Source organism: Triturus cristatus, chromosome 12, assembly GCF_964204655.1.
Source record: "Triturus cristatus chromosome 12, aTriCri1.1, whole genome shotgun sequence".
In the NCBI taxonomy this organism is placed as follows: Eukaryota; Metazoa; Chordata; class Amphibia; order Caudata; family Salamandridae; genus Triturus; species Triturus cristatus.
This window is the reverse complement of record NC_140595.1, coordinates 759436334-759460850: the sequence shown is the minus strand read 5'-3', so window position 1 is coordinate 759460850 and position 24517 is coordinate 759436334.

The window sequence follows — 24517 nt, the reverse complement described above, 5'->3', positions numbered from 1 at the left end:
TCTTGCCTCTTTCTGTATTTCTCGCTTCTTTCTGCACCTTTCTTGCTCTTTCTGCACCTCACTGTCTTCTTTCTGCACTTCTCTTGCCCCTTTCTGCACCTCACCTGCCTCTTTCAGCACCTCTGTTGCTTTTTTCTGCAGATCTCTTGCCTCTTTCTGCACCTCTCTTGCCTCTGTCTGCACCCCATTCCCTCTTTCTGCACTTTTTGTGCCTGTTTCTGCACTTCTATACCCTTCCTGCCACTTTCAGCACCTCTGTTGCTTCTTTCTGCACTTCTCTTCCTTCTTTCTGCACCCCTTCTGCCACTTCCGTACCTCTCTTGCCTCTTTGTGCACCACTTCTACCTTTTTCTGCAGCCCCTTGTCGCTTTTTGCACCACTCTTGGTTCTTTCTGCACTGCTCTTACTTCTTTCTGCACCTCACTTGCCTCTTTCTGTACTTCTATTGCTTCTTTCTACACCTCTGTTGCTTCTTTCAGCAATTCTCTTGCCTCTTTCTGTACTTCTCTTCCTTCTTTCTGCACCCCTCCTGCCTCCTTCTGCACCTTTCTTGCCTCTTTGAGCACCTCTTTTACCTCTATCTGCACCCCTCTTGCCTCTTTTTGCACCTCTATTAGTTCTTTTTGCACTGCTCTGTCTTCTTTCTTCTCCTCACTTGCTTCTTTCCGCATTTCTCTAGCTTCTTTCTACACCTGTGTTGCTTCTTTTAGCAATTCTCTGGCCTCTTTCTGCACTTCTCTTGCTTGTTTCTGTACCTCTCTTGTGTCTTTCTGCACCTCTGTTGCCTCTTTCTGTACCTCACTTGCTTCTTTCTGCACCCCTCTTGCCTCTTTCTGTACTTCTCTTGCCTCTTTCTGCACCTCACTTGCCTCTTTCTGCACTTCTCCTGCATCTTTATGCACCCCTGTTGCCTCTTTATACACCTCACTTGCATCTTTCAACACCCCTCTTGCCTCTTTCTGCACCCCTCTTTTCTCTTTCTGTACCGCTCCTCTCTTTCTTCACCCTTGTTCCCTTTTTCTGTACCTCTCCTGCCTGTTTCTGCATCTCTCTTACCTCTTTCAGCACCTCTGTTGCTTCTTTCTGCACTTCTCTTCCTTCTTTCTGCACTCCTCCTGCCTCATTCTGTAACTCTCTTGCCTCTTTGCGCACCTCATCTACCTTTTTCAGTCCCGCTCTTGCTTCTTTTTGCACCTCTGTTGGTTCTTTCTGTACTGCTCTTGCTTGTTTTTGCATCTCACTTGCCTCTTTCTGCACTTTGCTTTCTTCTTTCTACACCTCTTTTGCTTCTTTCAGCAATTCTCTTACCTCTTTCTGCACTTCTCTTATTTCTTTCTGCACCCATCCTGCCTCTTTCTGTACCTCTGTTGCGTCTTTCTGAACCTCTCCTACTTCTTTCTGCACTCCTCTTGCCTCTTACAGCACCTCTGTTGCTTCTTTCTGCACTTCTCTTGCTTCTTTCTGTATCCCTCCTGCCTCTTTCGGTACCTCTCTTGTGTATTTGTGAACCTCTCCTACCTCTTTCTACACTCCTGTTGCCTCTTTTTGCACCTCTGTTGGTTCATTCTGCACTGCTTTTTTCTTCTTTCTGCTCCCCTCTTGCGTCTTTCTGCACTCTTCTTTTCTCTTCCTGCACCTCTCTTGCTTCTATCTGTACCTCTGTTGGTTCTTTCTGCACTTCTCTTGCTCTTTCTGCACCCTTTGTGCCTCTTTTAGCACCTCTGTTGCTTTTTTCTGCACTTTTCTTCTTCCATTCTGCACCCCTCCTGCCTCTTTCTGTACATCTCTTACCTCTTTGTGCACCTCTCCGACCTTTGTTTGCACCACTCTTGCCTCTTTTTGCACCTCTGTTGGTTCATTCTGCACTGCTCTAGCTTCTTCCTGAACCTCTCTTGCCTCTTTCTGCACTCCGCTTTTCTCTTTCTGCACCTCTCTTTCCTCTTTCTGCACCCCTGTTCCCTCTTTCTGTATCTTTCCTGCCTGTTTCTCTACCTTGTATGCCTCTTTCTGTACCTCTGTTGGTTCTTTCTGCACTTCTCTTGCTCTTTCTGCACCTTTTGCGCCTCTTTCAGCACCTCTGTTGCTTCTTTCTGCACTTCTCTTCCTTCTTTCTGCACCCCTCCTGCCATTTTCTGTACCTCTCTTGCCTCTTTGTGTGCCTCTGTTGGTTCTTTCTTCACTGCTCTTGCTTCTTTCTGTACCTCACTTGCCTATTTCTGCACTTCTTTTGCTTCTTTCTACACCTCTGTTGCTTCTTCCAGCAATTCCCTTGTCTCTTTCTGCACTTCTTGTCCTTCTTTTTGCACCCCTCCTGCCTCTTTCTGTACCTCACTTGCTTCTTTCTGTACCCCTCTTGCCTCTTTCTGCACTTCTCTTGCCTCTTTCTGCACCTCACTTGCCTCTTTCTGCACTTCTCCTGCATCTTTATGCACCCCTGTTGCCTCTTTATACACCTCACTTGCTTCTTTCAACACCCCTCTTGCCTCTTTCTGCACCCCTCTTTTCTCTTTCTGTACCGCTTCTCTCTTTCTACACCCTTGTTCCCTTTTTCTGTACCTCTCCTGCCTGTTTCTGCACCTCTCTTACCTCTTTCAGCACCCCTGTTGCTTCTTTCTGCACTTCTCTTCCTTCTTTCTGCACTCCTCCTGCCTCATTCTGTAACTCTCTTGCCTCTTTGCGCACCTCATCTACTTTTTTCAGTCCCGCTCTTGCTTCTTTTTGCACCTCTGTTGGTTCTTTCTGTACTGCTCTTGCTTCTTTTTGCATCTCACTTGCCTCTTTCTGCACGTTGCATTCTTCTTTCTACACCTCTTTTGCTTCTTTCAGCAATTCTCTTACCTCTTTCTGCACTTCCCTTATTTCTTTCTGCACCCATCCTGCCTCTTTCTGTACCTCTGTTGCGTCTTTGTGAACCTCTCCTACTTCTTTCTGCACTCCTCTTGCCTCTTACAGCACCTCTTTTGCTTCTTTCTGCACTTCTCTTGCTTCTTTCTGTATCCATCCTGCCTCTTTTGGTACCTCTCTTGTGTCTTTGTGAACCTCTCCTACCTCTTTCTACACTCCTGTTGCCTCTTTTTGCACCTCTGTTGGTTCATTCTGCACTGCTTTTTTCTTCTTTCTGCTCCCCTCTTGCGTCTTTCTGCACTCTTCTTTTCTCTTCCTGCACCTCTCTTGTCTCTTTCTGCACCCCTGTTCCCTCTTTCTGCACCTTTCCTGCCTGTTTCTGCACCTCTCTTGCATCTTTCTGTACCTCTGTTGGTTCTTTCTGCACTTCTCTTGCTCTTTCTGCACCCTTCGTGCCTCTTTTAGCACCTCTGTTGCTTTTTTCTGCACTTTTCTTCTTCCATTCTGCACCCCTCCTGCCTCTTTCTGTACATCTCTTACCTCTTTGTGCACCTCTCTGACCTTTGTTTGCACCACTCGTGCCTCTTTTTGCACCTCTGTTGGTTCATTCTGCACTGCTCTAGCTTCTTCCTGAACCTCTCTTGCCTCTTTCTGCACTCCGCTTTTCTCTTTCTGCACCTCTCTTTCCTCTTTCTGCACCCCTGTTCCCTCTTTCTGCATCTTTCCTGCCTGTTTCTGTACCTTTTATGCCTCTTTCTGTACCTCTGTTGGTTCTTTCTGCACTTCTCTTGCTCTTTCTGCACCTTTTGCACCTCTTTCAGCACCTCTGTTGCTTCTTTCTGCACTTCTCTTCCTTCTTTCTGCACCCCTCCTGCCTTTTTCTGTACCTCTCTTGCCTCTTTGTGTGCCTCTGTTGGTTCTTTCTTCACTGCTCTTGCTTCTTTCTGTACCTCACTTGCCTCTTTCTGCACTTCTTGTCCTTCTTTTTGCACCCCTCCTGCCTCTTTCTGTACCTCACTTGCTTCTTTCTGCACCCCTCTTGCCTCTTTCTGCACTTCTCTTGCCTCTTTCTGCACCTCATTTGCCTCTTTCTGCACTTCTCCTGCATCTTTTTGCACCCCTGTTGCCTCTTTATACACCTCGCTTGCTTCTTTCAACACCCCTCTTGCCTCTTTCTGCACCCCTCTTTTCTCTTTCTGTACCGCTCCTCTCTTTCTGCACCCTTGTTCCCTTTTTCTGTACCTCTCCTGCCTGTTTCTGCACCTCTCTTACCTCTTTCAGCACCTCTGTTGCTTCTTTCTGCACTTCTCTTCCTTCTTTCTGCACTCCTCCTGCCTCATTCTGTAACTCTCTTGCCTCTTTGCACACCTCATCTACCTTTTTCAGTCCCGCTCTTGCTTCTTTTTGCACCTCTGTTGGTTCTTTCTGTACTGCTCTTGCTTGTTTTTGCATCTCACTTGCCTCTTTCTGCACTTTGCTTTCTTCTTTCTACACCTCTTTTGCTTCTTTCAGCAATTCTCTTACCTCTTTCTGCACTTCTCTTATTTCTTTCTGCACCCATCCTGCCTCTTTCTGTACCTCTGTTGCGTCTTTGTGAACCTCTCCTACTTCTTTCTGCACTCCTCTTGCCTCTTACAGCACCTCTGTTGCTTCTTTCTGCACTTCTCTTGCTTCTTTCTGTATCCCTCCTGCCTCTTTCGGTACCTCTCTTGTGTCTTTGTGAACCTCTCCTACCTCTTTCTACACTCCTGTTGCCTCTTTTTGCACCTCTGTTGGTTCATTCTGCACTGCTTTTTTCTTCTTTCTGCTCCCCTCTTGCGTCTTTCTGCACTCTTCTTTTCTCTTCCTGCACCTCTCTTGCATCTTTCTGTACCTCTGTTGGTTCTTTCTGCACTTCTCTTGCTCTTTCTGCACCCTTCGTGCCTCTTTTAGCACCTCTGTTGCTTTTTTCTGCACTTTTCTTCTTCCATTCTGCACCCCTCCTGCCTCTTTCTGTACATCTCTTACCTCTTTGTGCACCTCTCCGACCTTTGTTTGCACCACTCTTGCCTCTTTTTGCACCTCTGTTGGTTCATTCTGCACTTCTCTAGCTTCTTCCTGAACCTCTCTTGCCTCTTTCTGCACTCCGCTTTTCTCTTTCTGCACCTCTCTTTCCTCTTTCTGCACCCCTGTTCCCTCTTTCTGCATCTTTCCTGCCTGTTTCTCTACCTTTTATGCCTCTTTCTGTACCTCTGTTGGTTCTTTCTGCACTTCTCTTGCTCTTTCTGCACCTTTTGCGCCTCTTTCAGCACCTCTGTTGCTTCTTTCTGCACTTCTCTTCCTTCTTTCTGCACCCCTCCTGCCTTCTTCTGTACCTCTCTTGCCTCTTTGTGTGCCTCTGTTGGTTCTTTCTTCACTGCTCTTGCTTCTTTCTGTACCTCACTTGCCTCTTTCTGCACTTCTTGTCCTTCTTTTTGCACCCCTCCTGCCTCTTTCTGTACCTCACTTGCTTCTTTCTGCACCCCTCTTGCCTCTTTCTGCACTTCTCTTGCCTCTTTCTGCACCTCACTTGCCTCTTTCTGCACTTCTCCTGCATCTTTATGCACCCCTGTTGCCTCTTTATACACCTCGCTTGCTTCTTTCAACACCCCTCTTGCCTCTTTCTGCACCCCTCTTTTCTCTTTCTGTACCGCTCCTCTCTTTCTGCACCCTTGTTCCCTTTTGCTGTACCTCTCCTGCCTGTTTCTGCACCTCTCTTACCTCTTTCAGCACCTCTGTTGCTTCTTTCTGCACTTCTCTCCCTTCTTTCTGCACTCCTCCTGCCTCATTCTGTAACTCTCTTGCCTCTTTGCGCACCTCATCTACCTTTTTCAGTCCCGCTCTTGCTTCTTTTTGCACCTCTGTTGGTTCTTTCTGTAGTGCTCTTGCTTCTTTTTGCATCTCACTTGCCTCTTTCTGCACTTTGCTTTCTTCTTTCTACATCTCTTTTGCTTCTTTCAGCAATTCTCTTACCTCTTTCTGCACTTCTCTGATTTCTTTCTGAACCCATCCTGCCTCTTTCTGTACCTCTGTTGCGTCTTTGTGAACCTCTCCTAATTCTTTCTGCACTCCTCTTGCCTCTCACAGCACCTCTTTTGCTTCTTTCTGCACTTCTCTTGCTTCTTTCTGTATCCCTCCTGCCTCTTTCGGTACCTCTATTGTGTCTTTGTGAACCTCTCCTACCTCTTTCTACACTCCTGTTGCCTCTTTTTGCACCTCTGTTGGTTCATTCTGCACTGCTTTTTTCTTCTTTCTGCTCCCCTCTTGCGTCTTTCTGCACTCTTCCTTTCTCTTCCTGCACCTCTCTTGTCTCTTTCTGCACCCCTGTTCCCTCTTTCTGCACCTTTCCTGCCTGTTTCTGCACCTCTCTTGCATCATTCTGTACCTCTGTTGGTTCTTTCTGCACTTCTCTTGCTCTTTCTGCACCCTTCATGACTCTTTTAGCACCTCTGTTGCTTTTTTCTGCACTTTTCTTCTTCCTTTCTGCACCCCTCCTGCCTCTTTCTGTACATCTCTTACCTCTTTGTGCACCTCTCTGACCTTTGTTTGCACCACTCTTGCCTCTTTTTGCACCTCTGTTGGTTCATTCTGCACTGCTCTAGCTTCTTCCTGAACCTCTCTTGCCTCTTTCTGCACTCCGCTTTTCTCTTTCTGCACCTCTCTTTCCTCTTTCTGCACCCCTGTTCCCTCTTTCTGCATCTTTCCTGCCTGTTTCTCTACCTTTTATGCCTCTTTCTGTACCTCTGTTGGTTCTTTCTGCACTTCTCTTGCTCTTTCTGCACCTTTTGCGCCTCTTTCAGCACCTCTGTTGCTTCTTTCTGCACCTTTCTTCCTTCTTTCTGCACCCCTCCTGCCTTTTTCTGTACCTCTCTTGCCTCTTTGTGTGCCTCTGTTGGTTCTTTCTTCACTGCTCTTGCTTCTTTCTGTACCTCACTTGCCTCTTTCTGCACTTCTTTTGCTTCTTTCTACACCTCTGTTGCTTCTTCCAGCAATTCTCTTGTCTCTTTCTGCACTTCTTGTCCTTCTTTTTGCATCCCTCCTGCCTCTTTCTGTACCTCTCTTGCTTTTTTTGCACTTCTGTTGATTAATTTTGCACTGCTCTTGCTTCTTTCTGCACCCCTCTTGCCTCTTTCTGTACCCGTCTTTTCTCTTTCTGCACCTCTCTTCCCTCTTTCTGCACCCCTGCTCCCTCTTTCTGAACCGTTCCTGCTTCTTTCTACACTTCTCTTCCTTGTTTCTGTACCCCCTGCTTCTTTCTGTACCTCTCTTGTCTCTTTGTGCACTTCTCTTGCCTCTTTCTGCACCCCTCTTACCTCTTTTTGCACCTCTGTTGGTTCCTTCTGCACTGCTTTTGCTTCTTTCTGCACCTCACTTGCCTTTTTCTGCACTTAAATTGCTTCTTTCTAAACCTTTGTCACTTCTTTCAGCAATTCTCTTGCCTCTTTCTGCACTGTTCTTCCTTCTTTTTGTACCCCTCCTGCCTCTTTCTGCACCTCTGTTGCCTCTTTCTGCACCTCTCTTGTCTCTTTCTGTACTTCACTTGCTTCTTTCTGCACCTCTCTTGCCTGTTTTGGCACCTCTGTTGCTTCTTTCTGCACTTCTCTTTCCTCTTTCTGCACCTCTGACTTAAAGGTAGTTTTAATCCCCCATGCCCTATTATGTACCAGGGCCTTACAGGGGAGGTCATGACAATCACAGGGGTACCCCAACCCATAGTGTTCCCTAGTGTGTGTAGGTGTTTCACTGTATACTAAGTGTCTTTCACTATAACACTGTCTCCAGGCCTGGTTAGTTAGAGTCAGTTACCACCAGTACCAGTCAGGAAAAAGTTGGTGGCACAGGATGACTTTGCAACAAGGCCTCTTTCTGTACCTCTGTTGGTTCTTTCTGCATATCTCTTGCTTCTTTCTGTACCTTTCTTCGTCTTTCTGGAATTCTGTTGAGTCTTTCTTTATTTTTATTGTTTCTTTCTGATCTTTTCTTCCTCTTTCTGTACATGTCCTACCTCTGTAGGCATAGTTAGAAATCAGCATTTAAAAAGCATTTGATATTCACTGAAAAAAACATAGGTTTGAGCGACGTTATAGTTAGAAATTAGCATTTAGAAAATCTTTGAAATTTACTAAAAAAAATCATAGGTTTCAGGGACGTTAAATTTAGAAATTAGCATTTAAAAAACGTTAGAAATTCACTGACAAAAAACACAGGTTTCAGGGACGTTATAGTTAGTTGGACATTTCACTCATACAAAACCAGAGAAATCCAGCCTTTATAGTTAGTTGAGCTAACTATAACGTGCGCCACCGCATTGCACTTTTGATGATGTCACATATTACATAATTCATGACATGGTTAGTGACATCTCTGAGGACATCTCATCTGACATGGCTTTACCTGCCATTATAATGATAGTGACACAATACATTTGTAAACGATATTTCTGACATGATAGTTGTGTTACCCTCTTTTGGTAATTTTGGTATTCTGTCAGTGATCTGGGTGAGGCAGCTTCGCCTTCTCAGACAACCTGACCTCTCCAAGCTATGTGAGCAGGCAGCCGGTGTTACTTTCTGTAAGGCAGAAAGTCAAGTAGTAATGAAATTCTCTCATGGATTTATCTTTCAGATGATGGTGTCCTTGGTCCAAAACAATGTCACTGTAATGCATGGCTCACTCCTTTGCACTACTTAGCAGCTGCTCTTGCCTTCACAGCCCTGCATATGTGAACAATATGGAAACACAATGTCGTTGTATGAGTCCATAGCCTGGGACTTCTATGGCATGCCCACAGCTGGAGGCTGTAAGTCAAGTCAAGAAGATGCTGGTGAGACAGCCCCATGCAGGGCCATCTTGTCTATAAGGGTCTATACTACAACTGCCTTGTAATAGTGAAGCACCCCAGCCACAGAGGGAGACCTTAGGGCCTCATTATGATGGTGCTCAGACTTTCGTCCGACCGCCATCAAATCTGGGACAGGACCAACCAAATAGCTGTTGGCGGTCCTGCCATGCAAATTACAATGCGACAGCCTTGAAGTGTATATTTTCTATTGCAAGATGTGCCGCGGGCTGCAGCACACGCTGCAGTACAAACAATTCACTTTTTTTGCATATCCCTGCACTATGTTGCAGGCACCATGTGGTGCCTGCCACATGGTGCAGGGATATGTAGGGGTCAGTGCCCCCCAGGGCCCATGTCGTATATACACACGCATGTGAAATTATGTACACATGTTTATATAAGTTTAGATTTTTTTATATGCATTCTATTAGGAAGATGAAGGGAGTGTATTGCTTCAGCGATTAAAGCACACAGTTTCAGTTTGAGTTTGCCACTTACTGCTTTCCGGGGTCTTCAGGGGAGCAACGATAAAGCAAATGTCACGGCACAGCCCAGTGCTGGTAGAAGCGTGTACCAACTCTAAAATGACATCATACTGCCCATAGATTCTCACACGGGTAGTGTGAGTCACCGCGGATTGCCACGTTCGAGGGTCTACCTGGCCCATTATGATTGTGGGACATGGTGGAACAAGGTGAACCCTTGGATTATGTTGGTTGCAGCATTTTGACCCCTATGATTGTGGAATTTCAATAACTACATTGCCCAGGATGCATTGCGGAGATGACGCATATTTTTTTTGTATATATTTAGGTCACCTGTGGGATTGAGGAGTTCCTGTATTTGCCATTCCCGTGATCAAGACGAACTGTTGAAACGCGTTGGGAAGATGAAGGGAGTATATTGCTGCAACAATTAAAGGACACAGTTTCAGTTTGGGTGTGCCACTTACTGCTTTCTGGGGTCTTTGGGGCAGCAACGGTAAAACATATATCTATATATATATATATCTATATATAGGTCGTGTCGGAGGACTCACCGAATCCGAGCTCCATTAACGGTGAGTTCCATATCGGGAACTGCATAGGAGGGGAGGCGTGGCACAGTAAACTAACAGCCGGAGGTCCAATACACGAGACTAAGGGTGGGCGTAGTTCGCGAAGTAGCACTTCGCGAAGCTACGCAAAGTGAAGTTCGCACTACGCGAGCTACGCGTAGCACTTCGCGAACTGCGAAGTAACATGTTCGCACTGTGCAAGATGTTGTTTTCAATGATTGCACAGTGCGGACAAGCAACCGGCACTGTGCAATCATTGAAAATGGCATCTTGCACAGTGCGAGCTGTAGTTTTCTGCTGCTCGAGTAGATTTTTACTCGAGCTGCAGCTTTCTCAACGCGAACTGGTAGTTTCTCATCGCGAGCGGTCGCGAGCATACGCGACCCCTCGCAATGAGAAACCTGACCTTCTCGCGTTGGGAATCTCGCCGGGAGGTTTATTTTCCATGCTCGCGATCGCGAACAAGGAAAAAGTCTCGCCAGGATGTCATTTTGCTTGCTCGCGGTCGCCAACTTGACGTTGAGGACCGCGAGCAAGCAAAAAATGACCGCAGCACTACGCAACACTACGCTACGCGTGTTCGCACTGTGCTACGTGCAGTTCGCGTAGCGCGAAGTAGCGCGAACTTCGCAAACTACGCGAGCGTAGCGTAGTGCTTCGCCCAGACCTACACGAGACTCGGCATCAATCACAAGCCAAAATATGTCGGCGGATGAGGTCCGGGAGCGGGAGGCGGCTGCCGATGAACTGTTCAAAAATGTACCCAATATTTCAACTACGGGGGAAAGCACACAGCTCAATACCGAGAATGCCGGTAATAATTCCAATGCCAGGGAGCTTCTTAAAAAATTGTAGAAATGTAAAAGGTCAGAAGTCACAAAATGGTGGGAAAAGAAATCCCTAATTAAATATGAGGAAGTGGGGCAAGTGCCAAGAGGACTGCGAATTTTTCTGGTGCCTAGTTTTGAAAAACCTAACCCTGCCATGCTAAAAGAATGGGGACAAAGCAATTTGGATGCATCTATGAACTTGGTACGCATTTTAATTAAATATGCTGAAATAGATCGAATAGAGCTTGTAAAGGAAATCGATAAAATTAATGAAGAGTTAAGCTCATTAGAACCAAATGAATTCATAGCCAAAATGAAACAAGAGATCCTTGAATGCCTCAAAAAACAAGAAGACAAAATCAAAACACGCAAAGCTTATAAATTTGCTCGTGACTTAGCAGATTATGAACATGGCAGAATCTACACGTTTGCCAGAAAATTCGCCATTGCTAAAAAAGTCAAAACCAACATAGCCTCAAGCAAAGATAACATTACTACTCGACCACAAATTGCGGGCACATCTAAAGATTCGCTCACACCATCTGACGGCAATTCCTTAAGCAGTGATATAGGCTCAGAAGACAGCAACAGCATTACAATGAATACTGAAACAAGAAGATTAAGTCTGGGGGAAGAAGTGGATTTTTTAACTGTAGACCGACGCAATACATTAAGACCGCGGAAGCAAGAATTAGCCACAGAAAAAAATGCAACATCAATAGAAGATAACACATTTGGAAGATAAAACTATTGTAAATTTATCAACGGTAGTTTTAACAACAGCAGAGAAAAAAGTGCTCAACCTGGGGTTGTCGTATTGTCCACCGAATGATTTCAATTACGTTCAAACCAGGATAGATTTATTTGGCTACATTCGGAAACTAAAGCTTAAAAAGTTCTTCACTATAAAAAATGGCTTAAAAGAACAACAACAACATAACCCCAAAAAAAGATTAGGATTGCAAGTTAGAGACATCCCACTATTACGAACTGTGCATGATCTTAAAGTTGGAACATCACCTCAAATAGAGAGTATTGCATCGCAAGTGTCTACACAGCAACAGCTTGTGAGTATGGATGTTCAACAACAAGGGGCTGGGAGCAGCCCCTTCAAACCTAAATCAACATTCATACCAAATATGCCAAAAGATGCTATAGACATTTTCCATGAAACAGTGACGGAAGAGATGAAAAAACTTAATCTCCAATTGAATAAGAGAAAACGTATAAAGAAGTATAACGAGGCGAAATATCAAGATTTAATTAATAAATTGCAGAGTAACCACGAAGTGGTAATCACTAAAAGCGACAAAGGAAGCATCATCTTCATTTGGCCAAAGATTCAATACATTGACGAAGCGAAACGACAACTACAAGATGAAACCTGCTATGCAAAAACAAACTGGAAAGAGTACAATAAAGCAAAAGACTCTTTAAACAAAATGTTATACCAGTTTAAAAGAGAAGGGTTGATCTCACTGGAGGAATTCAATTTTTTGCAAGTATTACATCCAGTGATTCCGATAATCTATTTTATTCCAAAAATACATAAAAAGACTGTACCAATTCCAGGGCGTCCAATAATATCAGCCATCAACAGTATGAGCGAACACGTATCTCAATACATTGATTTCTTTTTACAAGAACTAGTCAAGAATTTACCCACCTACGTGAGAGATACGGGAGATTTCCTGAATAAAATTAAGAATATCAAATGGGAAAAAGATATGATTCTTATGACATTAGATATTGAATCCCTATACACGTGCATAGAACATGAGATAGGACTTCAAGCCATTAAATACTTTTTAGATTTAAGACCCATTGAATCCTACAAACATAACAATATGCTGTTAGAATGTATTGATTGGTGCCTCAATAACAATTTCTTTCTATTTGGTACAGACGTGTACAAACAGCTGCGCGGTGTGGCTATGCGATCCTGCTTCTCTCCCAGCTATGCCTGTCTGATGGTAGGCTGGTGGGAGGAGCAGGTCCTTAGGGGGACCCACGCGACAATGTACAATCAACATGTTAAGTATTGGTACAGATATATTGATGATGTTTTTGTGGTGTGGCAAGGAAATGTAAACAATGCACAAATATTTATTAATACCATCAATGACAACAAGGTCAATCTTAAATTCACATCTAGCATTGATACAGAAAAAATTGAATTCCTAGATGTTGAAGTCATCGTTAAAAATGAGCAGATGGCTACAACATTACACAGAAAAGCAACGGCAGGTAATTCTACTCTACATGCCTCTAGCAAGCACCCTAAACACCTCATTAAAAGTATTCCTTTTGGAGAGTTTTTCCGCATTAAGAGAATCTGTAGCCAAGAACAAGATTTAGAGAAATGCACAAACGAAGCAATTACAAGATTCAGAGAAAGAGGCTATGATGAGACTGTCCTCCAAGAAGCACAGGCTAAAGTTAAATTAAGAAACAGAGAAGGACTACTTGAACCTGTATATGACAATGTCCAAACAACAAAAAATGACGATTCTGAGCCCAGACTGATTATTACCTATAATCAGCAAGAGAGAAAAATTAAATCAATTCTCAAGTGCAATTGGCCCATAATCCTCACAGATGCGGTACTGGCACCTTATTTGTCGGATAACCTTACAATCACATTTAGGAAAGGCAAATCTATGAGAACACAGCTGGTTAAAAATAGTCCAGAGATCTGCCACAATAAAATGTGGTTGCAACCACAACAGGGTTTTTTTAAATGCTCGAGTTGCAGAGCCTGCAAGTTTGGGATTAACACAACTAGTTATGTTACCCCATTCAACGTTAGGCCCAAGCGAATTATAGGCAACTACAATTGCAAAACCGAGTTTGCTGAATATGTCCTGGCTTGCACCTGTGGGTGGAGATATGTGGGCAGCACGAAACTACAGGTGCATGTCAGGATTTTGCAGCACATCCGGGCAATTGTCAACAATGACGATGCTTACCCAGTTGCCAGGCATTTTAAACAATTCCACAATAACAATCTCAGTTGCCTAAGCTACTTTGTTATTAGTTCAATATCAAAGCCACGTAGGGGAGGCAACAGAGAACGGTCTTTACGACAATCTGAATCACGGTTCATTATTGAATTAGACAGCAAACATCCGAACGGTCTTAACAACACAGAAGACCCTACATCATGTTTCCATATAAAGCCTACACAATGATATTTAAATCGCTCGTGTACGGATCACCACGCAGCATAGCTAGCTTCCCCCAGGTTAAGATGCAGTACGAATACCACAACATTCAATACTAACAATATAAAAACATCATGTAATAATGTTTTTTTACAGTTCATTACTAGCTGCTTTTCCCCTTATTTTCTCTTGTTGTCTTTTTTTCTTTGATGTTACAGTGAAGCACCTGAACTTTATGCACTTTTGCACTAGCACTTTTAATCAATCAAGGCAGCACTAAGCACTTTAAATATAACATGCTATCATACCAATAGAGTCTGGACAGTTAGAAAAGATAAGCAATGAGACATTCATGCCCCATATGTCAATTAATATGGTAGTAACTAGTTGAACAACTAATAAATCACAGGAATTCTGTGCACTAAATTATAATCTACAAGTTTTCAAGCATTTATGCAATAATATACAGGCACATGCTATAATATGTGTTTTAACTAATACAAACAAATTATGTATTGGTAAATCTGTGTATATATGTATTTATATATATTTATATGTATTTATATTTATTTATTATTTTGGTTTTAAATTAACCATGATTTTAATAAACAGTTTTAAAATATGTTGATGAAAAAACTATTTCACTTATGCAAATTAGAGACATTTGAGTAGCATAATGACTGTGGTAGCAATTCACACTTTGTGCATGTATATTCAACTATGTTTACCTAGACCAATAACAGTGGTAAAAATAGCCACTACAACAATATCAATGGCATAATATCTCCATTGCCGACTCAAAGAGTATTGTGAATGACAGTGTGTTGTTTATGTTTATCACGGGTGTAGTTCATTAAAAGATATAAAAACAGAAAGCGGACTGCGTTTCCGCATGTGATCAAGGGCACTTTGTATGCACGAAACGCGTCATATGGCTTATTGAATAAAACAGTTTCAGCCACAAAGTTAGGGTCCGTGACTCCTTGTGCGTGCAAACAGACAACATGCAGGAGTCGTCCTGCAGATATATCTATATATATATTCACTGAAAAAACCATGGGTTTCACACACGTTATAGTTCGGAATTAGCATTTAAAAAACCTTAGAAATTCAGTGAAAAAACCATAGGTTTCACACATGTTATAGTTAGCTGGACATTTTACTCGTAAAAAACCAATGAAATTGCCCCGTTATAGTTAGTTCAGCTAACTATAACTCGCACGCGCCCGCAATGCACTGCTGATGACGTCACATATTACATCACTCATGACATGGTCAGTGACATCACTCATGACATCACTGATGACATCTCAAATGACATCACTGATGACATCATCCAGTGAATGTGTGTTTTTCTGAAAATTAAATATGTTTTATATATGTATATCTCAAGGTCGATGGAAGAATAAATGGGTATATAAGTGTCTAAATGGATGATTTGTTTTTGAAAAATTGATTGTGTAACTGACTGATTAAGTGTATCATAGTGAATACATGGCTTAGTGAGTAATGTTTAAATATGTAAATATCTGTATCAGTCTCTCACTTTGTGTATAAGTGGCTGCATGGGTTGGTGAGTAGCTACATGGGTGTCTATATAGGTTATTAGTTGGTTTTTTGAGTGTCAGTCTGAGTGTCTGCATGGTTCGGTGGGGGGTATTATGTAGTGCATAGGTGCATGAATGAGTCACTCACTGTTTGTATGTGTTGAAGACAGCATGTGTGCAGGACTGTATGGGTGGATGAGTGTGTGTATGGGTGTGTTAGTGAGTGAATGACTGTCTCAATAGTGTCTTTATGAGTAACTACATATGTTTTAAACTAGTATATGTGACTATTGGTGTATATAAGTGAGTATATGTGAGAGTGAGAGATTGAAAGAGTTCCTGTATGAATAAGTATGTGTTTCTATAAGTGATTGTTTAAAAGACTAAGTATGTGTAAGTTTCCGTAGAAGTAAGTGTGGTGGTGTGTGTATAACTGTATATGCAAGTAAAAGTATGTTTGATTCTTTATTAGTATGAGTGACTATGTGTGTGAGTAACTCTATGGATGAGTGGCATTGTGTAACTAGATGTATAGGTGTATGAGTACATATGATGAGTGAGTACATGTATGAGTGACTGTATAGGACTGTTGGTGAATGAGTGAATGTGTATGTGAATCTTAGAATTACTGAAGAGGTTGTTGTAACTGGTATTGGTATGTCCATTGTTTTAAAAATTTTAGTCTCTATTATTGAATGTGTGTATCAAAGGTTATATTAGGGTGAGAGGAGGTCTGCCACTCTATCACAAGGATGATGTCATCAGTGATGTCATTTGAGATGTCATCAGTGATGTCATGAGTGATGTCACTGACCATGTCATGAGTGATGTAATATGTGACGTCATCAGCAGTGCATTGCGGGCGCGTGCGAGTTATAGTTAGCTGAACTAACTATAACGGGGCAATTTCATTGGTTTTTTACGAGTAAAATGTCCAGCTAACTATAACATGTGTGAAACCTATGGTTTTTTCACTGAATTTCTAAGGTTTTTTAAATGCTAATTCCTAACTATAACGTGTGTGAAACCCATGGTTTTTTCAGTGAATTTGCAAGGTTTTTTAAATGCTAATTCCTAACTATAACGTGTGTGAAACCTATAGTTTTTTCAGTGAATTTGCAAGGTTTTTTAAATGCTAATCCCTAAATATTTCGTTTTTGAAACCTATGTTTTTTTCTGAGAGTTTGTATGGTTTTTTATATGCTAAGTTATGTATTTTTAATTAAAGATATTTTTTTTTATTTAAATAAAATTACTTTATATTCATTTATATATTATCTGTATTTTTTTTTAAATTATTTTTTTAAATTCAATTTTTTTTTTTTTTTTTTATAATTTTTTTAATTATTTAATGTCCTCTTTTTTTTTTTTTTTTTTTTATTTATAAATTCTTGGGGTGCGCGCTCTGAGCGCGCACCTAGTACTATTTCGTATGTTTTTTATGAATTCCGGCGTACGTTATTTACGTACGCAAATATACTTATTGGTGCGCGCTGGGAGCGCGCACCCAGTACGTATGCGTACGTACGTACGCATGCGTCCTACGCCCTCGACGCGGTTTACTTCCGCATACGCTAAAATTACACGCAATAACGGTCGCGTATACGCGTGTTAAACGTATGCGCGCTAGGTGCGCGTATATGACGTATGCACCTGCGCGTTTACGCGTTCGTGCATACGTCATCACGGGGTGCGCGCACGGAGCTTGCGCAGTGCGCGCACCTCGGGTTTATACATAATAAAACAACATTTCTTATTGGTTATCATTACTTTCAGTTTCTAATTGTTTCAATACCACACCCAATCCCCTCATGGCAAGTCATGTGATCAAGAATCATCACTTATGATTGGTTTGAAGTACTTTCTGTTCCAGATTCTTCCCAAACCACACCTACTCCCCTCATTATTAGTTCTGATTCCTTTGGAGAAGGAGCTATTCTGTTGTTGAGAGACAATGGCTGAACAGCAACCTACTTCAGACAGTGACCAGGACACTCTTGAGAGGCAGAGGAACAGGAAGCAGAAAGACAGCTTTGTATGGCAGTTTTTTACTTTTCCTGAGAATGAGAAAAAGGTAAATGCACCAAAAGTTACATGTGTACTTTGTAAAAAAGTCTTATCTCGTGGGAATCCTAACAAGAAATATTCTTTTAGCATTCACACTATGTTGAGACATGTTTACAAAATGCACCCAGCATCTTATCGTCGAGCTTCTGGAGAAAACCCTCCACCTGCTCAGCCGACGACATCAGCAGCAGCTCAGCCGAGCACATCTTCGGCAGCTCAGGGGAGCACTTCAGCTGCGATGGTGCCTTCACCTGTTTCTTTACCTCTTGTTGGTCCACCTTGTTTGGCGAGGTTGTCTACACGGTGCACTGATTGCGGTTCTCTTATTTCTGTGGGGGAGACCAGTCTTGATCTCCTTCAGAGAAAATTTGATGCGCATTCATGCACTAGGCCATAGATGTTTTTTCTTTTTTTGCGTTTTTCTCTTCCTGTTTCCCTCCATTAACTCAAGGGCTCTTTTAAGAACCACTTATAAACTTAACCAAACAAATTTTTTTTTTGAAAACATTTTTTAAAATTTTTTTGAGGTGCGCGCACCCTGCGCGCACCCAAGGTTTTTTTTTTTTTTTTGAGAGACTCCCCCTTTTTCCTACTAATGCAACTGTGAAATCACCAGAGCAAAACGCAACAAATCTCTTCCTGTAATTCCTATTTGCACACAGAGTCATGTTTTCACATTAGTCACAAAACGAAAAATCTTTGCCAATTTGAATGCACACTTACTGCTCTTTTTTGTTGGCAAGTGAAAATCACTTTTACAGACTGACACATTATGAATCCACTTTTCAGATTTTTTTAAATGCACATGTCCAGACTGCTTTTTCAGACCACAAACCATGTGTATGCTGGGTGACTGCCTACACTCCAGCAAGGGCAACCAGCCTTAGTGATGCTGAATGTATTTGCATTACAGACTGAAACCTCAAAACCCCACAGCACATTATCAGAGCCAGGACCTCTGTTCTCTACACCTCTCTCCACTCAGCAGAACCAGATAATGGCAATCTTTCCCTCTATTTTTCCACACATATACATGTTAATTTCAAATCTCACTGCTTCCCCCTTTTTTTCAAATGTAATCACACATTTCTATTGCTTGAAAACCAACCCTTTTCCAAAAGTACCCTTCCCCCTACTTCACTTCTGCCTAGTTCCCTTCCCCCAACTTGACTTCTGCCTGCTACCATAGCAACAGCTCATGGAACACTGCTGTGTGGAGTTAGGTCAGAAGTTCGCCACACAATGTTTCAATTCCACAGAGCAAGAGTGCTTGACTTTTCAAACCTTACAGCAAATCCATAGTACTGTTCTTTGGTAACACATTTTTCTGAACCAATACAAAACATGCTTCTATTATTTTACACATACAGCCTAGTTTTTAGTGTAGAATGGTATGAAACAGCCAATCAGTTCTTTTTTTTTTATAAGAAATATGTATGCCTCCATTTCCAAACTGTCTTTCATTTCTTTTTACCATTCTACTGAATTACACCTCCTGAGTGCATCCAGATCTCCTTTGAAGATGTTCACAGTGTGGATTGTAGGACACAGCTATGTCTTCTGGAGTGAAAAATTTGCAGAGAAAAGAGGTATGGTGAGAGACCTTGCTTTGCCAAATGTAGACATCAAGTGGATTGGTCAGAGAGGGTTAAAGTGGCACCAATTAATGCCTTTGGTGAAAACCTTTCAACATCTCCCACAGCCTAACCTTATTATTGTGCACTGTGGTGGTAATGATCTAGGCACTTTAACTGGGGTAGGTTTGGAAATGCTTATTAAGGACACCTTTGTGCAATTGATGTCGCTTTTTCCACAAACTGCCTTTGTATATTCTAACATATGCCAAAGGCAAAAGTGGAACTGGTCCAACCAATTTTGTCCGCAGATTGACAAAGCAAGGAAGCACGTCAACAAATCTATTTCTGCTTTCCTCAGAGACTATGGTATGGGTTCCATTTACCACAACAACTTGCGTTACGACATGCAAGACATTTATAGAGGAGATGGTGTGCACTTCAATGATGAAGGGAACAGAGTCTTCCTCTTGAACCTCAGACTCTGCGTCGGTACTTACTTGTAGGTACCGAAAAACTAACAATAAACACAAGGGCTCTTTTTAGAGCCACCTTATATCTAAACACTTAAATGCAATTTTTTTTAAATTTCTTTTATTATTTTTTTTTTTCCGGGTGCACGCAGGGTGCGCGCACTCGGCGATATTTTTTTACAAAATATTATTCTTTTTTTTTGCCCTACAAGGTCCTACTTTGACCCCCTTACAATGCCTACTGGGTCTATTTCTACCCACTCTGCCCCCTTTTCAAGTGCTCCCCCTCTGTTTATCACCCCCTCTTTATGCGATAGCCAAAATGGCGGCCGCCGCTTCCTGACTTCCACCGATTCGAATGTTTACTAAGATCTAACAACCAATCAGAATTGCGCTCGCGCACGGCAAGGTGCGCGCACCCAGCGCGCACTCTGCGCGCTTACAGATATATATATTGATTCAAAGGCTATTTTCTCAGAATCTACTTAACAGATTTACACCAAACCTACAAAAGGCACTTCCTTGACCTAGGGACTACCTCTCTGCCAAATTTTGAGTAATTCTGTTCAGCCGTTCGGGCTGTAGCTCGTTCTAAAGGTCCTATGGAAAAATGCATGGGAAAAACGCGTTTTGGGACCCCCCTTTTATCTCAGCCCCCGCTTGACAGATCCCCCCGAGCCTTTCAGGGTAGGAGCGGAGCGTAGCGCCCCACCTATTTTGAGAAATTCGCGAGGATTCGTCGACCGGCGCCAAAGTTATTCAAAATAGAATGTTGAGGTTTTCCTATGGAAACGTGGTCCTAACTATAACTACCTACTGGCGACCGCCAGTAGGTAATATATATGTATCAATCTATATATATATATTTATATATATATATATATATATATATATATATATATATATATATATATTACCTACTGGCGGTCGCCATTAGGTAGTTATAGTTAGGACCTATTATCCAGAGGAAAATCGTAACATTATTTTCCCAATAACTTTGGCGTCAATTGACGAATCCTCGTGAAATTTTCAAAACTCGTGGAGCGCTCCGGTCAGCTCCTATCTTAAAAGTTTCGGAGTGATTCAGCAAGCGGGGGCCGAGCATAAAGGGGTGTTCCAAAATGTGTTTTCTCCTTGTTAATTCCGATAGGAAACTTTAGACATGGCTACAGCCCGAACTGCTGAATGGAATTACACCAAATTTGGCGAAAAGGTAGCCCTTGGTTCAGCAGGATCCCTTTTTGTTAAATGGTATAAATCCGTTCAGTAGTTCATGAGAAATTAGAAAAAGAAAACGTTTCAATATCTGGGCAGAGCGTAACAACACATCTCATCGTGAGATCTGATTGGCTGTCAGCACTTCATCCTGGAATTGTGTGCAGCCATCTTGGGACCAATATACATGTACCCCAATGAAATGCATTGTAGTGAATTGAAGTTTTTGAGGGTTACCAAAAGGAGAACTATAAAGGGTGATAACAGACTTTAGTTACATTAGACTTCATTTGTTGATGGTACCATACTAATTTCAGGAATTGTGGTATGTTCTAAGGTCATTTTACCCTGTGAAAAACCTTCTGCTGGGATATAATGAATCATGTTTGAGAGAAAACTGAAGCTAAAATGAGAGCATATTTTCTGTAAATTCACATTATCTTTCTCAGTCATGTGAGAATGAAGTCTGTCATTCTCAGTGAATCATGTACATCCATCAAGGGCAGAGACTGTCAGTTGATTCCTTTGTGATCTATTGCAGCTTCCCAGAGTTTTCTAAAGAACAACTAGAGCACTAACAGCCTTACTTATGACAAAAGTATGGCACACCTGAAGCCATCTTGATTGGAATAAACTGGTAACACTTAAAACATTTAATTTGAAAAGGAACAAAATGATGGGGTTCATTTTGTCATAGAAATTATGGTTAGTGCTGTAGAAAGAAAAATTAGGACATGTTTCAAGTGTGATCTCAAATGTCTTCCTGTTATATTTTAACAGGAGCAGCCTGTCAGTTGATGCCTTTGTGTTCTACTTCTGCTTCCCAAAGTGTTCTAAAGAACAACTAGAGAGCTAACAGTCTTACTTATGACAAAATTATGGCACACCTGAAGCCATCTTGATTGGAATAAACTGGTAACACGTAAAACATTTAATTTAAAAAGGAACAAAATGAGGGGGTTCATTTTGCCATAGAAATTATTGTTAGTGCTGCAGAAAGAACATTTAGGGCATGTTTTAAGTGAGATCTCAAATCCTCTTCTATTTCATTAGGAAATTCTGACATGCAGACTGAAACAATCACTTTCAATGCCAGCAGTAGACTTCCTGTTAACTCCCTGGTGAGCCGTAGCTTTACTACAGTGATCTAATGAACAACTAGAGTGCTAACATTCTGAATGTATGACAAATGTGTGACACATCTGAATGCCTTCTTGATGGAATCAAAGTAAAAAACTGAAAGCATTTCCTACTGAGGAGACTGCAGTAAATAAGGAAATAAGGAAACTTCATAACAAATAAGTCTCCCAAGATGGCCACCAGAAAAAAAAGAGCCCAAATGTAGCACAAATATCACCCAGATGTAGCCCACATATAGCCCAATGACAGAAGTGTGCATAACACTTTTTATTTTTAGTTTTTCTGCAGTTTTATGTAGTGCAGACTGGTCAGGTATTGGAGCGTTACATCTTACTTGGACCCCTTCTTGCATATTTTGCACGAAGTACATGAGATCGATCTTGCGAAACATTGAACTTTACGATTCTGTTAACCTGAAGTTGCTCTGAACCGGTCTTTGTAACACACGTTTTTACCTACTGGTTTTAATTAATTCTCACTATATTGTATTAGGAAAGAGGATTTACTGTTTTTATGTACACTTTTATGATCTATGTTTCTAAATCAGATCGAATAAAGTTTAATTAATTCTACGGCAGGACGGAGGCAAGGATTATGCATATCTTTCCTCCCTTTATTTGCATAGCAGTTCAAAGAAAACGTAACACAACAATCATTAAACAAAAGACTACACAACCCATGAACCATTAGGGGGGTAGTCTCCAAGGCAACTATAGTCCAATCATATCACAGTCCATCGTATATAATATTGTGACATCCCTTCCGCTTCCTCTTTCTTCACTGCTCGTCAGTTAAATGCATTCCTTCCATTCTTGGCTTAATCTGATGTTGTTGCTGTATGTATAGCGGTTTCTTGTGCATGTTATTAGCATTATTGCCTTGGTATTGTTTCATATTCCCTGCACAGCAGGCTCTTGCCCGAGAGCATTCTCCCCCTCGCAGTTTCTCCCGCTGTGCGATCTGCGCGCGGTGAGATGCTGTCAGACGCATCTGGTCCGAGCGAGGCAGCTCCGTCGAGCGCTCCCGCTGGTCTTTACGCGCATTTGAGAATCCGGTCACTCCTTTAGTGTCCGCTTGATTCCCAACCAACCCTCGCCTAATTTTGACACTGCTACACGGTGATTTCCCCACACGGCCACGTTAGTAACCAGCACCATCTGGTGGTGGTAATTGGTATTGCGCCTCAGTCTATTCTTATAACAGCTTTGGGGATAGTCCAGCTGTTGGAGCACCAGCGAGGGGGCTGCCTTAGAATTTTAAGGGCATTTGTTCTGTGCTCACACCCTCTGCTATCATGTCTTCTCAAAAAGACCATTTTTACTCCTACCAGCTAGTGGAGGAGGAATGGCCCCCCACCTACTCCCTCCAGCAGTGGACCAAGCCCTCTCTCTGGCTATTTCTAGGGTGCTGGCTCCTCTTAGGGATCAGGTTGATAAGCTGGCAAAAAGCATCCCTGGGGTGTTCAGTGACCCAGGGTGGTGGTGGGTCCCAGTAGCTTCCAGTTGGGGAATAAAAGGGCCGTTAAGCATAACGCGGGGCACTTGGAAGGATTTGATAAACTTACGGAGATCTTCCTCATGAATGCGCTAACGCTAAATCATGCACCCTGCCAGGAGGAGGAGTCCGGAGAAAATTGCAGCGCTGTCACCACTATTGTAGACCCCGACGGCCGGTTTCCCTTAGAGGGAGAGGGTGTATCGGAGGACGATTTCTCCTCCGATGAGGATAAGCACTCGGGGCGTCCCTGGCATCCAGAGTCCCACTCCTCTCAGTCCCGGGATTGGGACGGGGTCCACTTGGACATGTTTGAGCCTACCCAAATTTACCATCCAAGGTCGGAGGACTGGACCCCTGACACCAAAGTGGCAGAGTACGTGGTGGGGAAAAATCCATCAACCCCTTGAAAGGGAGGTCTGGAATAGGATGAGGGGAGAATGCCCCAGGCCCTCACTGAAGGGGAAGGTGGCACACACGCCTGAAATTGATGAGAAACTATGTACCTTTTTCTCCAAGTATATGAGGGATCCCAAGAAAGGAATTGATAGGTCTTGAACGTGGTAGGGCCCTTGACCCAAATTATTCAATTGTCCAGATCCCCTTTGTCCACTGATATTGTGGCTGGTTGGGCGCACTACCCTAAACCCTAAAACACAACCCCCTCCTCTACCCAAACACCACTGCACTACCTTAAACCCTAAAACACTACCCCCAGCACGACACCCTACACTACCCAAACATAACTGCACTACCCTAAACCCTAAAACACTACCACCAGCACGACTCTCTACACTACCCAAACACCACTGCACTACCCTAAACCCTAAAACACTACCCCCAGCACGACCCCTTCACTACACAAACACCACTGAACTGCCTTAAGCCCTAAAACACTACACCAGCACGACCCCCTACACTACACAAATACCACTGCACTACCCTAAACACTAAATCTACCACCAGCATGACCCCTACACTACACAAACACCACTGCACTACCCTAAATCCTAAAACACTACACCCAGCATGACCCCCTTCACTACCTAAACACAACTGCACCACGCTAAACTCTAAAACACTACCCCCAACACGACCCCCTTCACTACCCAAACACCACTGCATGACCCTAAACCCTAAAACACAACCCCCTACACTACACAAACACCACTGCACTGCACTGCCCTAAACCCTAAAACACTAGAACCCAGCATGACCCCCTACAGTACACAAACACCACTGCACTACCCTA